The sequence below is a fragment of the Cupressus sempervirens genome, chromosome 10 (genome assembly GCF_028749045.1).
Source record: "Cupressus sempervirens isolate cs-2001-9-10 chromosome 10, ASM2874904v1, whole genome shotgun sequence".
In the NCBI taxonomy this organism is placed as follows: Eukaryota; Viridiplantae; Streptophyta; class Pinopsida; order Cupressales; family Cupressaceae; genus Cupressus; species Cupressus sempervirens.
In genome coordinates this window covers 601,293,475-601,306,512 of record NC_143127.1, presented here as the reverse complement: position 1 = coordinate 601,306,512, position 13,038 = coordinate 601,293,475, and positions in this window count along the sequence as shown.

Here is a 13,038-nt window from a genome sequence, read left to right as displayed (position 1 = left end):
CTCATGTAGGTGCTTGATATGTTTAGCAAATTCTTCTACCTTGGCACTTGTCCTCTCCCCTTGCTCCATCTTTTGCAAGAACTCTACCTACTTCATATGCCTCTGGTTCAATTTACCTTAGCTATTTAGGTATTGTAATTCTCGGTGATCAGTATACAAGAAAAACTCTTTTGGCAATAAATAATGCCTCCATTTCTTTAAGGCCTAAACTATTGCATCATGCATTAGTGCCTTATCTATTGGGACATAGAGTCATTACTCGTAGGATGACCTAACTTGATTGTATTACAATTAAGTTTATCAACTAAAATCCCCAAATTTAATTCTTATGAAATATCCCCTCCATACACCCAGAAACCCTATCAAAACATTAAAGCATTCACTTAACTCCTTGAGTCAAAAGCAACAATAGATCTGACATACAACCCATCCAAGATACCTTAAATCAAATGAACCTTATTCATTTAATCTCAAAGTCAATAGCGTATGAAGAATTAGGAGACACAATAAGAAAACCCTGATAATTCATTGTAAATCCCCTTTGTATTCATCCTTGGAAAGATAGAATACATAAACTGGTAAAACTAAATGTAACTCAAGATACTTCACATGATCTAACATTAATTTCCAATATCTCAGAATAACAACACATGAAATAAGTTGAAAAATCTACATAAGAGTGGATGTGTGGCCTTCACTACTAGAGCTTAGCTCAATAGACAAGAAGGAAAACCATCAAAAACCTTGGTTTCATAGTAACAACTAGAACCTTGCTGGTATCACAGAGAAAACTACCAACCACAATAAGAAAGAAAAAGAATGATATAGGAGAAATTAATTCCTGGATCTGCTTTCTATCTGACATGTGTCCACTTGGAAAACATCTCCTAGAAGCTAAAAGGTATCTCTCTAATCTCTCTCTATAACTACATATCAAATCCCCATCATTTTTGCCTCCCAAAAGCATAAAGTGATTCAGATATTTGATGGAAATCATAATTGATTTTGATGCCTGATTTGAACTCAAGGCAACAGCAAGAATCACTTAAAAATTGAACTCTAGAAGCCAAGAAAACTTTTTAAAATCACTTTAGACTAAAAAAAATTTCAATGTTTTCCCCCCAACTAATTTTGGTGCTCCATGATGAATTCTTCCCATTTTACTGAGAACGAAAAAACACAAATCTGCTTACAGAGTGAACCAGTAAAGACCTATGCAAAATCTAATCCCAAATTTGGAAAATTATCTCCTCTCGATTCCAATGGTATGCTACACTATATATTTTGGATAAAAATTGCCCTCCCATGATTGATTTGAAAATCTGGCTCTCGGGCTATGATCAAAGCATTAAAAATTTAAAAATTTAAAAAGTTATATAATATAAACTATAAGAAACATTAAAATCATTTAAACTATTCAATTTTAAAACTCTGAAATTCTCATGTGTTTAGAATCTTCTTTGAATTTTATTTATTTATTTTATTTATTTCCCACTACCATTATTGTGCAATCCATCAGTGCCAAGTGTCCATTTCTCAATCGAACATCATTACCTAGGGGGTCCCACACCATTTTAGACATTTGAAATACTTCAAATTTTTTCCATCGTAACACCATGAGCCGTTAAAAATTTGTTTTATGCCCTTACACTGACGTACCACCACTAGTCTTTAAAATGTTCTTTATGCCCTTATGTTGGTGCTTCAATTTTTAAAGCATCGTAATACTATGCAATTCCACCTTCCAACCATATGGGGTAATAGTAGCATCGTAGGGCCTTTGCAATTTTCTTCTAGTCATATGCATTGATCTTAGCATTTTGCAAATCAAAACACTTTGACTTTGGCCCTAGCAGGCCCCTTCACACATGGCTAGCCTTTAAAAGGCTCTTGTCATTAAGACATTATACATGTTGCACACTAGAGTATTTAAGGAGTTGAAAGGCTCTCCACCCATTAAATGTGCAGTAAAGGTTTTATGCCTTTTTTTTCCATAAAATTGCATGCCTTTGTTTGGCATAAGATGGTTCTTCCTGCTTGGTGTTGGGCCTCTTTCATTTTATGTGGGGTGCCCATTTGTTGTTTCGGACTCAAAACTTGCCTCGTCTTTCAAATGTGGAGCCTCTTCCCTTACACACCACCTTCCTACCATCATGCATTCCTCTCAACTTTCAATGCCTGTGTTTTCTTCCTTGGTGGGTTTCTCATAGGATATGTCTCCCCTATTTTGGCATGAATTCCTTTTAACTACTAATGGCTCCTTCTTTCTCCATTGTATTGGTTCCTCCTTAAAACTAGGCTTGTTCTTGCATATGCATGGGGCTTTGTTTTCACATGCCTTTGTTTCTTGAATCACCACACAAGCCATCAATAATGTATACTCTGTTTTATCTACAAGAAGGCAATGGATTCCTCTTCTACTTGATGTGGGGCTTCTTTTAATCCCTTTCCATGGCCTTCTCCAATTGGTTGCCAAGATAGCGAGCTAATGATGTGGATTCCCACTTGCATGCCAGAGTGAAGTAGCCTGTATGTAATAGCTTTCTGCAACTTTGAAATCCTGACTCGAAGGATCTCCCTCTCCATGCCATTCATTATATTGAGCAAGATCTCCTAAGTATATCAGATAGTAATGGCAAGAAACCTAAGCTTTCCTCAAATTAGCAGATTTAGTTTTATCATTTGGAGAAGCTAAATGATCTTCTATTTGTTGAGAAAAGGGATCAATTGGAAATCCATATTTCACTTTGATCTTTAAATTTAATCCATGGTGGAATCTAGTTGCCTCGAAAAGAAAACTTTTGAGGACAGATCAGATTGTATTAACTTGTTCTCTCTTCACAACACTTCTACCTTCTAGAGTTGTATTATTATCACTAGTTACCACAATGAAACTCCTTGTTTGAGCTCTAAAATCCTCAATACACTTATAGTTTAAGTGCCACAATGCATGCTCAATTTCCTTTGCTTTAGCAAAATCATGATCTTCAAGTATTATAGCTTCATAGTTCTCTCACATCTGACTCCAAATATTAAGACTAGAAGGAGTCTTTGCATGAAATGCATCCCTCAACTTCTTGTCCAAGTCCATAACCTTTTTTTATCGATGTTGAAACATGTCTTGTGTTGATTGAGAAGATGAATTCTCTGCAAGGATAGCCATTTTCCATCAAAATCAAGAATGCCAAAGACACTCTCAATGCTATGTCTCTTGAGATTCATGAGGCATATAAGTCACTTGTGTAGAGGATCCAAATACAACCATAGCCTATTTTATAGTGCCAATGAAAAGAATAGGTGGTATCAAAGCTTTGATAGGTACTTTGCTTCCAATTTACATAGGTTTTGGGATATTTTGTTTAAATACATGTCTCAACATTTGTATTGTCACTACAAAATGCCATTCAAAAATTAATAGGGATTCAATTGTGATCAGTGCCCTCTTTTCAACTCTGTAAGGTGATAATCACAAAAAATTAGCTAGCTTTGAAAAGGTATTTATATTTATCCATATTTGTAATAAATTAAATATTTTCTCTCAAAATATGTTCCCTATGTTGGAAAGGCTCTCGAATTTCAATTCAAATTTAGCTTGCTAGCATTAAACTCCACACGTTAAGTGTATGTGCCAAAATATTTGATTGATTCAGAATGACTAAATGTGCTTATTGAAAATTTATAATTTTTGCAACCATTATAATATCCATTTTAAAAAAAAACATCTTTAAACTCAATGTTTTACCAACTTGATGGAATCAGATGGGTCCCAAAGTGGGCTCGGCTTAAAAAAATTCATTTTCAAACAACTAAACCTTCAAACTAGACCATTGATTATCTGGCACTATTTTGAATCAAAATCCACCACCAAAACATCATTATAACTCATTTTATCACTTATTTGCAAACTGCAACTTTTTGCTAACAGTGCCTATCGACTGGCTTTAAGAACTAACCCGAACATTTGATCGGGCTCTAAAATCAGACACATTGATTCTCTATTCCACACACTTTTACCCTGTCAAATTTTGTCTCATAAAAAATTGTAAATCAAAAGATATTGACTATCAAAGTTGCCCTCTCAGCACTACCTGCAAGAAAATGTGTTAGAAAATAATAACTTGGGTTTGGTTTTGTATTTGAAAACTGGGCAAACGGGCACTTGGGAAAATAAAAATTGGGGCATTGGTTCACTGTCATGAGGAGAATGTAATTCTATGATTTGGGATCATGATGAATAATAGGGAAATTTTGGCAAGTAGTCAAAGTGAGCTACTTAGAATTTGTAGACTGAAAACAATGGCAAAAAGGCATTTTTTGCAAATGGAATTGATTTGAAAAAGTGTGCAGACAGATTTGTCAAGATGTGAAAATTTTCACACTTGGAGTATTTTTGGAATACAATGTAGTGGTACAATCCATTTGATCTTACCTATCATGGATTTGGACTTATGATATCATGAACAAGGGTATCGACTAATCTTTCTTGACATCAATGAAACTTTGTAAATTGCAAATAGAATCGTGTTTGAAAACTGATCAAACAGATTCATCATAAGCTCAAATTAGGAATATAGAAAGTCTCTGACCCCTAGAATATGATGCAAAATGAATTTTCTTATTCAAGTCAATTGGTCCAAATTTATTATAGGTCAAATAGTGCCTTCTAGAATTTTGCACAATTTGCAAATGCGTCAAAATAGTAAACTACCAACTTTGAGGGGTTTTAAACCTAATCAAACAGATTCGAAATGACCTAAATCTTGGAACATAGATTCTTTGATATGCATATTAAATATTGCCAAAGTGGTGGGTCATAAAACATTTCTAGTTTAAAGATATTCAAAGGAAAATTGTGGTTTCTATCACTATTTGACACTTGGTGAAAAATGTAGATTTGGAAATTACTCAAAATAGGACTTCACGAAATGGCTCAAAGTGTCAATTTATCAATACAAAACATGTGCATATGTCAAATGAAGGGTGTTAAATAACTGAAACACTACCTAAGCCTTGAAATGACAATCAGTTACATATGCATAAAAGGCATTCATAAGGGGCTCAAAATGATTCAAAATTTGGAATAGACACTCAAAATGAGAATGAAATTTTGAGTGCTATCATGTTGCATAGTTTCTTAAATAATGAAAGAATATTTTGAAAAATTGTGTCCAATTTAGTAACTAAAGTAAAAATTTCCACTTGTTGTATTGCAATTATTTAAAAATCCATTTCCAATACTTTATTCTCAAACTTCTCTTGAGATCTATCCATCATCATTCACATGCATCTACATCAAGGTCATCCATCATTTCGACTATTTGTACAATTTTTTCCAATATGGGGGTCTTCTCATCAATTTTGAAATAGAGAACAAAATCTAGTGACTTATCCTTAATATTAAATAAAACTTTTTCTTTTTTCTTTTTATCCTTCCTCAAATGATATTAATCTTCTTTTTTTCTATATATCTCTCCACACACACACACACACACACACACACACATCGTATGGATCTCATTTTTTGGGTCCCAATCACATATAACAATCTCTTCATCAAGAGTAACATGATGGGACCTAACTATTGTTTACTTATTCTTCTCAGCCTTTTTATCCTTAAAAATTATATTACTTTCCCTCAATGATGTCTTTAGTGGCAAAGGAGCCTTCATCTCCTAATTTTTCTTATCGGGATCATTCTCTTTCTTTTATCTCCTTCGTTCTTTTCTTGATTTGGAACTAACTAAATAACAATTTCATTAGGTGGTAAGTGAGGCTTAACCTCAATTTTATCTTTTTTTTTATTCATCTTTTGTTTACTTCTTGGGTTGGCATCCTTGTCCTTGCCCTATTGTTCCATCACTTAGAGGTTCTTGGGCTTGTGATTAGTTTCTAGTAGATGAATCATCTAATGTATTATCCTAAATGTATGTCCTTAAGTTTGGTTAGTACCAACATTTGCATCAATAGTTTGTTTCTTAATACTTTTATTTCCTTATAGAGTAGCTTAACCCTATTTCTTGAGTTTTGTAACATTTTTTTCCAGTGGAAAAATAGTAAAAAATGAATTGATAGAATCAATATGATTGGTATTTATATTGTGATCCAATTTGTGTCTCAAGATTCTTGTACTCCTTAATTTGAACTATGACAAGTATATAGATTGATATGTGCATGTGATTACTTGGTAAGTGGTTGTTCAAAATTTTGCTTGGTGTCATCAATTAGATCTTCATCCTTCTTTAGTTTATCTATTGGTTCCTCTTCAGTGGAATCTTCAATAAATACCTCATTATCTTTTTTGGTCATGCCTTTAACTATGTCATGCAAATCATCAACAATATTTTGAATTATAACATCTGCAAATTCATCCTCTTAATTATCAAGTTCAAAATGTTATTCTAGCTTGGTATCTTCTACTCTTATGGTTTACTTTTGGTTTTTAATTTGGAATATTCTCTTCCAATTTTTTTGACCATTTGTATCTACTATATGCAATCTTCTAGCCAGAACCTACAATGTCCTCCACTTTTGCACAAAACTATGCTTATGTGTTTTCATTGCATCATTAATTTTTGTAGCAATAGTAGCTAGGGATCTCTCCCTCATCAAGTATTTGATTTTCAAAGCATACTTCCATTTTTTGTCAATCCTTTTATAATGCTCATTTGGGGTCATATTTCTAATTTCAATAGGTGCACACCCACATTTATATATCATGTCAATCAAAGAATTTTTAATTTTATGCTTATCTTCATCAATCATCATATGATAGTTTATGTATTTGTATGTAGAAAAAATACCATGTTCCTTTAGGGAATTTATTACATATTATCAGTAGTTTTTGATCTCTTATTTATACAAACTTTGAATTGATTAACATCATACAATTTAGTCTTATCACTAGCCTCTTGTACTATCAGTTTCCATGTTCTACTTATATGTTGGATTGAGGATGAAAGAACATCCTTCCTCTTCTAATATAACCTTGTTTTTTATTGTGTGGCTTGGGTTATTTTAATAAATTATTTTTCCATAGGAGGGGTATCCAATGTAGCATATTTTGTTCTTGACAATATAGCCTTAGGGCTAGATGGAGTGGAAAGTTCTCTCTTCTTTCCTTTCTTCTCCTTGGGTACTACAAGAACAATTTATTTTCCTTTATCCTCTTCTCCTCTTTGAAATCTTCACCTTTTACCATAGTAATGGCTAATAATTTCTTCTTATTTCTTTCACAAAGTGTACCCTCTAGACTAAGTGTACCCTCTAGACTATCTACCATCTTCCTCATTTTCCTTTCTATCCTAGGGATAGTAATGTATATCTTGATTCTTTCTCATAGGTGAAAAATGTTTAACCAACTTGTTCAAAGGTTCATTTAGTAATGCTTGTATGGATTCAGTAACTTGATCAATGTTAATCTCATATTTCATAGGTTCTATCAAAGTAAATCTTAGAAAAATAGCTTGAATTGGTATAATATAATAGTTTAAAATAAAACATATATAATGATGATAGTTCTCAGCCAATGGCTATGGAATTTTGTACTTGTTACACATTATTTATTGAAAATCATTGAAATAATTAGATATAACACTTTTATTTTTTTCTCCTAGCATCTCAATCTATTCTTTTATCTAGAAAATAAAAACCCATTTCACTTCCCAATTAACTTTTCCACCTATCGGAAAATAATTTTGCATGTGGGAAAATGTACATGCCAATATTGACCCAAATTTGTAGGCATTAGTCTTTACAACTTAGATAGTCCTCGTGTTTTGTTCCAATCATCTTTTTGCACCTCAGCAAGGTCTAATTTGAATAATTTCTTTAATATCTTGTAGGATAAATCTACAGCTCCAAATAGTACAACATTTGGCATGCTAGATTGATTTATTTGTATGCAACAAAATATGTGTCGAATCTCATTTTAGGGTTGGCAATGGATGCAACTTTCAACCTCTTATGTCCCATTCAACTATAGTATTTTATTCAATTTCCTTTTCAAATGCATCCCTAATTGTTTTGACTTTCTTAGTGGTAGGATACTTAGTTACCATGTGAAAAGTATTTCTTATCATTTTGATAGGCTCATCAAGCCACATTTTCAAATTGTGAACATGACTTAAGATGATCTTGATCCACTTGGTTTTGAAAACTTTATGAAAATACAAGATGTGAGTTAACCTCTTTATCTCCAAATTGCTTTTATTTTGCCTTCAATTTCCCCATCAACACATAATTTCTTGTAAGTTTCTTGCAACTCATAATCACCCACTTCAACAATTTTTCAATGCTAGAATGTACAAATTTCACAAACTAATAAAACCCTTCAGGAATTGAAGATAGTCCTCCAATCTTATCAATTTGTACAACAAAATTTGGATGTAAATGGTATTTGTGTTCCTCATAATCTTGATTTTGAATTAACTTCACCTTAATAACCTTTATTTTGTTCACTAATGTAGAACTCGATGCCATTATAAAAATTAGGGTTTCATTGAATATGATACAAATAGGTTTGATATTATCTTGTCTATGCCAAATTCACTTTCACCCTACAATTATTGATTAAATGTGTTATCTTAAGCTCTAGATTTGAAAAGCTCACATAAATTTCTCAATTTCACACAAATAGATCTATAAACATGTAAGTTTTAGGCGAATAGATGAGTAGTTCAAATCCTAATTTATGGAAGAATTAAATTTCAATATTATTTAGGGTATAATAAATGCTTCATACCACAACCTCAGTTAACATACTGACATTCTCAATCTTCACTCAGTTTCCATAGGATGTTCAGTTAAGAAACAATTTCATCACCATCTTAGTTAACACACTAAACATACCATACACTTTACTTAATCAGTTAACGCTCAACATCCATTAACTAATCTTCTTGGTGTGACTCACCAACTACACTAACTTCTTACATCTTATGAGTTGTCATATTGCATCATATATTATGTGTATATGGACTTCAATTCAATTCAAGGAACTAACGTAAGATATGATAATACTAATGTGATTCCATACCCCTTTGTATGATTCAATGGGTACTAAATTCTTCACCTAATCCATTGGATGATGTCCCATAAACTATTTCATGTCCCCTTTTCAAATAATTAAAAAATAATAAACTTTGTTAAGGCAGGCAGGCTCCAAAAAGGTGAAGTTTCGGCAAAAGGGGCTAATCTTTGGAAACCAATGGACTAATAAATAAAAATTATTATTAAATTATATTTTATTAACCCCTCTTGGATTTGAGTTAGGGTTATGCCCTCTTTTAAGGGGTTTGGAGGCATTTTGGGCTCATTCGAGAACTTGATTTTTGCTCATTTTTTTGTTGTTCTTCAGAAGCTACCAAACCTGTGGAGAAGGAGACCCAAGAATAGGAGTTTTCAGGTTTCCAAGAAGGCTAAGAATGGGAGTTTTAAGCCATTCCATGTGCATGCTCATACAGAGTTTGCCTTTGTGCTGAACAGTGCAGATTTGTGAGTTTTTGGGTGTGTTTTTTGTATGAGTTTGGTGTTTTTAGTTGAGTATTTCATATCAATTTGGGTTGCTTCTGTATATAAGACTTTTAAATTTTAAAATATAGCTGAATATATGTATTTGGACGTGATTAAACTTTTGAGATAGATTATTAGTGTTTTTGTGGTGTTTTCGGGCATATTTTGTGCTATTTCGGGAGCCTGATGAGCATAATTTTTGTCCTACATTTTTGAGCTGTTGTGTAAAGGCTATACGGATCTATAAATGTCAATTTTTAGGCTGTTATTCTGCTAAAATTTCTGTAAAAATTTCCATTTTCAGATTTATTAATAATTTGTGAAGTTGTGAAGCTTTTGGCACTATTTTCAGCATACCCGATTTGGGGTTTCTTGAGAAATTTGGTGGATCTTTGGAATATTAGTTATTTGATTTTAAAGATCTGATTTGAGGCTTGAAATATCATGTAAAATCAGAAAAGGGACATTTCAAACTTCAACATTTGATGTTCCACTCTCTTCTTTCTCCAAGTCTTTCCCATCTGATCACGAATCTCATAATCATTAACATTTCATTTTTCTTTGGTATCTTCCTCATTATGTATTGATGCTTGGTACCTATTAGAATTTGTATAAAATAAATATAACCAAAATATAATGAAATAAGTATATTAATAAAAAGGAAATAAAATTGTCATAATAACAATATAAAAAACAATCTCTGATGTAAATTCTCAAAAGTATAATAGCATCAATATTTCCTGATGTGTAATACATAAGAGCTAGCCTATTTATATAGGCAAGAGCTGGGAGGATACTTGGACAAGAGTGAGACAAGTGTCTCAACTTGGAGGAAGTAGAGTTCTCATGGAATCAACCACCTACCATCCACCTACCATCTAGAAGGTTGGTGTCCAAATTGGAATTAACCACATTTGATATATTAGGAGTAGTTGGAGTCAAAAGGATGATGCACAATATCATCCTAATAATAATATCCAAGAATATATAATTCCTCATAATTTATGAGCTTACCTAAGTAAACTTAATATAAGAGCTAAATGGAAAAGAACCATTTACTCTAGCACCCCCCTTAAATGGAACTTAGGGAGTACTATAAAGAAATATATAGCTAATGGTTCCTAGCATCAAAGCCATGTTAGGTACCCATGTTCAACTAAAAGGCATCCTCTCATAACTAGAGAAAAAGGAGAAAACCAAATGGGAAAATGGTCCTCTCCAAAAGAGAGTAGAAATGAAGCTAAACAACTCTAGAAGAAGACACCTATAGTACCCTAATCAAGGCATGTAAGCGAATGAACTTTCTCTCTATGAAGGGTTTGTTGAATATGTCTATAGTCTAATTAGATGTCTAGTAGTATTGAAGGGAAAGGACCTTCTCATGAACCAGCTCTTGGGTATAATGCATGTGAATCTCAATATGCTTGGTCCTATGATGATGGACTAGATTGTAAGAAATCTAAATAGCACTTTGATTGTTATAGAAGATGATTGTTGGCTTTTAGAAAGAAATTCCAAAGTTGGTAAGGATGTGTTGAAGCCAAATAGCCTTAGTGGTTGCATTAATTGATCCTCGATACACAGCTTCAGTGGATGAAAAAGCAATAGTAGACTATTTTTTCTTGACCAAGAAACTAGACCAGAACTAGGACAAAAGAAATATCCAAAAGTAGGCTTATGATCCTGAGAATCACTGGTATAATATTAATCTATGTAGCCCAACAATTTAATATTCACACCCACTTCATAATGAATCCCATAATTATGAGTACCTTGGATGTAATGAAGAATCCTCTTACCTACTTTCCAATGTAGCTCATGTGGTTTCAGCATAAACTGAGAGACCATGCCCATAGCATATGAAATATTAGGCCTTGTGTTAGTCAAGTATATGAGGATACCAACTAATTGATGATACAAGGTAGCATAAACCAAGGCTGAAGAATAAGAAGCCTTAAGTTGTAGACTTGCAATCAGCCATGTGAAGTCTAGAGAGCATATCAGGAGCATACTTAGGCTAGCCAATAAATATACCATAAGGTGACTAAGTAATCCCAATCCTTGAGAAGTAAAGAAAGAGGCATAAGTCATACATTAAGAATTGATCATCAACATAGAGGACAAGAAAGGTGAGAGTATCATCCTACTACAATATGTAGATGTTTGGATCAAAATGGTACTAAGTGAAGCCAATTGATAGAAGGAAGCAGTCCATCTTAGCATACCAAGCTCTTTGATCTTGTTGAAGGTCATAGATGGAGCTTTGAAGGTGGTAGACAAGTGTAAGATCCTCAATGAACCATTCTGGTTGCTCCATATAGATCTCTTCTTAAAGGTCACCATGAAGAAATGCACTCTTCACATCCATTTTATGTACTTCCCAATGATGGGATATAGAAATGGAAATTACCAAGTATATATAATTCATCTTTGCAACTGGTGAAAAGGTCTCAAAGAATTCAATTTCAAGAACCTAGAGAATCCTTTGGCTACTAAGCGAGCCTATTTAACTAACCCATTTGCTAAAAATTTTGTTCGATTGATCCACATGCACTGAAAAAGTTTTCTTCCCTTAGGAAGAGGGGCTAAGTCCCAAGTATGATTCCACTCTAAGGAAATAAACTCTTCTTGCATAGAAGTATCACACTCAAGAACACTAGAAGCTTCTCAAAATGTTTTTGGATCAAAAGCTATAGCAATAAAGAGATGTGGAGCTTGTTCAAATTGAGATCTTGTTCTTTTCTAATCTAAAGGTGTTAGTTTGCGGTGACTAATTAGGAAAGTACTGTACATACTTCATAAATTCTTTGGGGCTTAGAAAAAAAATTTGGGTCCTATTTTTTTAGGCCCTATTTTATCGAGATTTTGGATGACATGTTGTAACCCTAAAATGATATAATACTTGTATAAAAGGACTTAGGGTTCGAGCTCATTTTCATATAGTTGTGATGTGAAGCTGGTTCTTGTAGCAGTATTGAGCTATAAGGGATTACAGATTATAATCGGGTTGTAATCACTAGATCATAAAAACATCAAACTTGTTGTTTGGTGGAAATAGCCCAAGGATCGAATGAACCACGTTAAATCTTGATGCCTTTGTGTTCTTTTCTGTGTGATCTATTATTTTCTATTATTGGTTATATTTTACATGTAATTGTTATTTTTGTCTGTGGTTTAATCCTAACAAGTGGTATCAGAGGCAGGTTATTTTTTAATTATCCTCTTCAAGAAAGTCTCGCAGTTGAGTGGGAGTCTCATGGTCAAGTGGGAGTGATGGCAGACCAGGGTAAGCTGAGGGTTGATAGGTTTAATGGGCAAAACTTCTAGTTATGGAAGATGCAAATGGAAGAATATCTTTATCAAAAGGATTTATGAAATCCATTAGAAGGAAAAGCCAAGAATTAGGTATCTATGTCAAATGATGAATGGGATCTTTTCAACAAAAAATTACTTAGATGCATTTAATTATGCTTGGCACCATTGATGGCATTTAATATTACAAAAGCAAAGACAACAGAAGATTTGATG